The sequence below is a fragment of the Sorghum bicolor genome, chromosome 8 (assembly GCF_000003195.3).
Source record: "Sorghum bicolor cultivar BTx623 chromosome 8, Sorghum_bicolor_NCBIv3, whole genome shotgun sequence".
In the NCBI taxonomy this organism is placed as follows: Eukaryota; Viridiplantae; Streptophyta; class Magnoliopsida; order Poales; family Poaceae; genus Sorghum; species Sorghum bicolor.
The window spans coordinates 61,343,087-61,348,478 of record NC_012877.2 but is presented as its reverse complement, the minus strand read 5'-3'; positions in this window follow the sequence as shown (position 1 = coordinate 61,348,478).

Sequence of the window (5,392 nt, the reverse complement as noted above, 5' to 3'; positions counted from 1 at the left end):
ACGTCGAATGAAGCATTGGGGGACTGGACTCATAAACAATCAATAGCACACCGGAAGGCCAATATGTTTTCTTTAGAACCAAATCTTCAACAACCTAAAAAATAGTTACTCATGCAGATGTTACATTTATCTTTGGCAAAAAATTTTAGCTTTCCTTTTGTTACAAGGTTTATAAGTAGTCACCTCTGTTCTTTTGAGTATGTGATGATTGGATCTTCCATATATGCAAGAGTGTGGATGGATTTCGCAAGGCTTCTATCTGTAACATGATGAAACATGAAGTTGAATAAGATGAAAAGAATAAGGGGATGTTTGGTTACTACCATAGTTTGTCACACTTTACCTTAGACAAGTTTGACCAAGTTGGCAAGTGTTTGGTTGACAACTAAGTTTAAGCATGATTCTTTGGGCTCCACATGTCATAGAGTTAAAAAGTGTGGCAAGATTCCTTTAGGCATGGCAAAGTGTGGCAACCAATTTGCTAGTCACACTTTTTGTGGCTTGATACACTTGCCTAAAATTAGTTGTGGTAGACTATGGCTAGCAACCAAACATCCTCTAATACCAACAAGAAAATATACAATAATCCAACAAATCAAAAAAAATAAGGATAATGAAATTAACATTTTTGCGACATAGCTATCACAATTGTTTATAACTAGAATAAATAATAATCCATCTTTACATAATAAATGTTTTGCATTTTCTTTATTATAAGATAAAGAATCAGATAGATATGGATTGAAAGTAAATTTTTCAGGTGCCATTTCTCTTTATTCTTTATTTCTATCTTTTGTAAAAACTAATAGATTTAGTTCATATCCATGAAAACCTAGCTTTTGGCATATGGACTACTCACTCAAATTCCTACCACGTGTCAGATGCCTGCACACTTAGCCCTACCACGTTGGAGCCTCACTTGAATCATGATTTCAAAAATGTAGGTCTTGAATACATGCATGGATTTGCCGTATGTTGACGTGTATGGGTACATGGAGTAGCAGATAGAGGACATAATTCCAAGGTACACGGAGCGCAGGACTCCTTCAATAAATAGTTAGCAATCTGCAATCTTTGTAATTTGCTGGGAGTGGGTTAATTTCTCTGAAATCTTGTAAGGATTATTATTTATCCAATTGCTAACCAATCTGATAGATTTTTATGTTCATTCAGTAGGTAGCTATGATTACTTTCAACATATTAGCTAGCTGTATGCTCCATGAGCAGAGGGATTTGATCCAGGTGGGTGATAGATTGGCATAACCGCATATGAACTACTAGCTAGTTTATTTTCCATCTAATTAATCTCAAGTTTTGAATTCAGGACTGCACATTCCCTCTTTGTACAGGAATGCAGCCAACAGCCTGCTGTATGCTGACGTGTCCGAGTACACGGAGGCGCAGATGGAGGGGTAGCAGCACGGGAGCTCCAAGGCCGGAGCAAGGAGTTATTCGGTAATGTTGCAATTGGATTGAGAGTTGCCTGGGATCCTGTATTAAAAGGGAAAAAGTTGAAAATTGCCTGTTAGGTGGCATGTGAATTTTTCACTTGTCACGAGCCCACGGGCAGATCAGGTGGCCTGTGGATTTTTCACTCGGCAGAAATTCCTTGTAGAGATTGCTGTATGTGCATGCCGCACACATGGCCACCAGCAAACGAGCTTCCTCGTTCTCTAGTTGTGCCATCATGGCGGCATGCCCTAGCATTGCCTGGGCCAACCATTTGGGTGCATTAGCTCCCGTTAAGCTCTCTAGTTTCGCTCGCCAGAGGTTGAATCAATTAAGAGGCCACGACTGAATGCGGTAGTTGGGCTTGTCAACAAGAACTTGGTCCCTGTGTTTCTCATTCCTCAGTATAGTGAGCGACGTGGTCACTGGGCTTGTTAGCAGGTCCAAAGATTGACACAATCGAAGAGGAAACACCAAATGTATGTTCCTATTCAGTTATCCATACTTGATAGCAATCTAAAGGAAAGTTTGACGCTGTCGTTGCAGCCATACACACCACGTGCTTGATGATGACGGCAAAAACGTGAAGAGACTCAAAAGTAGAGCACACATAGTGTGATTGGGGTTCAGCTAGCCCCCTCTTCAATACATTTCCTTCGGCACACATGACATAGCACCAGGCAATGGAAACGTTTGCTGGCTTGCACACTGGTAATTTTGGATCAGATTGGAGTGCAGTCATGATAAATAAATGATATGCATGATCAGTTTCCTTCTTTTGTATGCCTTGCACCAACGGTTTGCATGATTACAACTTTTAGCTAAATCAATACTAATGTCTATTACATATATAGTCCTACGCCCGCCCATGTCTAGAAAGCCATTGAAAAATGTTGCAAGAGATAGGACGACTTTGTTTCTTTTGTAAGAACCTGAGTTAGAAACTCTAAAATACTGGAGGAAAGCAAGAAACCATGCTACGAAGAGCAATCAGCTATTGGGAGAGCCCAATCTACTACGGCGCCACCGCGTTCTACTCGTTGTTGTCCCATTCGTTGTATATTTTATCCAATCTGTGTGTATCAGCGGACATGGTGAATGCTTGATTTTGGCTACTTATGTGGCTTATTGACTTGGTGGATATGCAGTTAGATTATTTGGATTCAGTGATTATGTTGGTCGGTGATGTCATGCACTGTGCAGTTTGTGTTGTGCGGGAATTGGAAAGTGTGCTCCCAACTGTGCATGCCTTATAGTGACCCGGTGAAGCCCTTAGATGCTAGGCATTGTTTGAGATTCGAGTGTTCCAGTAGTTCTAGATACATGGAGTACTATGGCATTTGTTCGGTTGTTGAATCCTTTCTTAGTTAAGCTTAGAGCATTTTCTATAGCCGATGGCATCAGTTAATATCAGTTTGTTTCATCTGCCTATGAGCTTCTTATTTTTAGAAGATGTGGTGGTGGCTGCAGCATGCTTGTTTTTTTTCTCATAGATGTTGAGATCTGGACAAAGGTCCATAGATGTCCAAAACTTGCCGGGTCATGGTTGTCACTAAGTTCTTCCTAATTGGTGTGTCTAAACTGCAACGGAGCATGACAGATAAAATAAAACCCTAGTTATAGCTAAAGGAAATAATAATCATCAAGGACAGGCATCTCCTGCACCATGCCCTTTGCTCATCCCCAGCATTGGAGCATGATCGAGGAGCACGATGGGGACAAGTTGCTTATTTCAACATAAAAAGCATAGTAAGATGTTAGCTAGACATTCAGCCTGCTAGGGATCTATGGGCCTTTGAATTACTTAAACACGGAAAATCTGATGTCTACATGTTGGATTTAATTAACATATCCCAATTTTATTCAACAATTAAATCAAAGAATAATTCCAAGACCATGGTTACTGTTGGGTGTAATAAGCCCCTTTTTGTCGCTAGTGTAACGGACAGATTGATGGGCATTATGACCATTTTATGCTAATGGGTCATAATGCCTTAGTGGTTTCCGCTACTAGTAACGGAGAATTGATTTGTTGGTTTCACAAGCAGTTACTAGTAACGGACATGCTACGATGAACACTAACTCTTCATATGCTTAGAGGGGACTGCTTCTCTTGTTCACGAGCGACGCTACTATTGTGCTGCTATCTGCGCGCACGGGAATAGAGAGAGCAGGCCTTCAAAACAAGTGTCAATCGTGAGTTCATTTGCTCGGGTGAAGACTAGCAATTAGGTTTTTGGGGAGCGACTACGTGACTGCTTGATCATAGACAACCTCATCTTCTTCCTGATGTTCATGGTGGCGACGGGAGATCAGCACTACAACCTCTCTGCATACCATCGAACGAGACGAATACTCCAACAGATGCTATGTTGACTAGCATAATCGGCTCTAGTGCCACGGGGTATGTTGTAGTTCATCCCCTATTTTCAGCGACACTTAGATCACAATGCACATGTCTGATGTCACAAACTTGGCATTATTATTTTTCTAGATTAAATTGCTACTAAAACTGCCTAAATTTCTAACATACCAAACATATGCCCTTAGAATTGAAGGACATAAATCCAAGACCTCTTGACTCAAATTTATCACTCTATTCTGTTTTCTTTTTCTCAAAGCGTAGATGCTTTTTGTTCTTCACCGACTGCGCCACATGACTGGTCAGGCTGGCCTAGGACTTGTCATAGCACCATAGCAGTGCGACACCCTGACGCAAGGTCCCTCTTGGATGTGGCGATCTTTGATGCTGATCCCGGTGCTTAATTGATGTGCCTTGCGGATTGCACTTAATGGTGAGGGCACACATTGCATAGTCAGAGTAAGGTGTTTTTGCAACTCAATAGAGGCCAAATGCCATAGCCTTGCCCTGGGAGACAGTACGTAGAGCTTCGTATTCACACTGTTATCATGATTTTTTATTTGAACTAATAACATAGTTTCAAGTACAGCATTTTCATGTTTCTGGAACAACTTTGCTTGCCACAAATATTTTCTTTTGTATCGGTTATTGCTTCAAGTATAGAGATGAAAAAATAGAGAAAGATTTATAAATGAGATATTGTCTTTAATAAATGGAAATACAATTGACATAGCAACAGATAAAAAAAAAGATATACCAGGCTCGAAGAGGTCCATGGAGCCGCTTTTTCCTAAGCGGCCTAGCCTGACAAATGAATTTGGTTCGGTGGAAGAGCAACGGATGCTCTTCTAATCACTCGGTGGAACTGAATCTTGCAAACCTTTTGGAAAATCTTGAGGAATTGCCCTGACAGACTGAACGCAGGTTCTTTTTTTTTTTAAAAGAACTCAGTTGTCTGTTCAAAAATCAAAATGCATGATGTGATTGATATATAATCCCCAAAGCAAATGATGTAATAACCCAGCTTTAAGCTGCTGATAAATTCATGTTTATTTACAGTGACGCTATGGTCGAGAACCTAATTCATCATCAGCAGGTAAGGTATGGAAAGGAAGAAAGTTAAAAACGGGAATTGCTCCAGTACTCCTCTTTTCTAAAAATAATACAGATCTCAAAGCAGCACATCTAACTAATTATTTTTTTCTTAATTACTTTTTCTGTTGAGTCTCGCATGGGCCTGGCGCATGGAAGCCTAGCCCTTGTCCAACCCTGGTCTAAAGGCGAGAACACTCTTTTTGTTTCCTTGTTGACAATCAACGAAGACCAGCAAGGATCAAGGCTAATACGCTGTGCGCTCACCGTCGCGGCGGCCTTGTCGCACGTTGCTTGGAGGCCAACGACGCCGGTACCCGGCGCTCGTTCGTCGGCTCCCGGACCTCGTCCGTTCGATTCAATTGTCTACACCCTCTCTCACGACGATTATCTCGTGTAAGCGGCGCTGACTTGTTGAGGCTGAACAGACCTCGCGCGCCATCCCTCCCCAGCAAGGATCAAGCTGCGACGTCGCTTAGCTTCTGATGC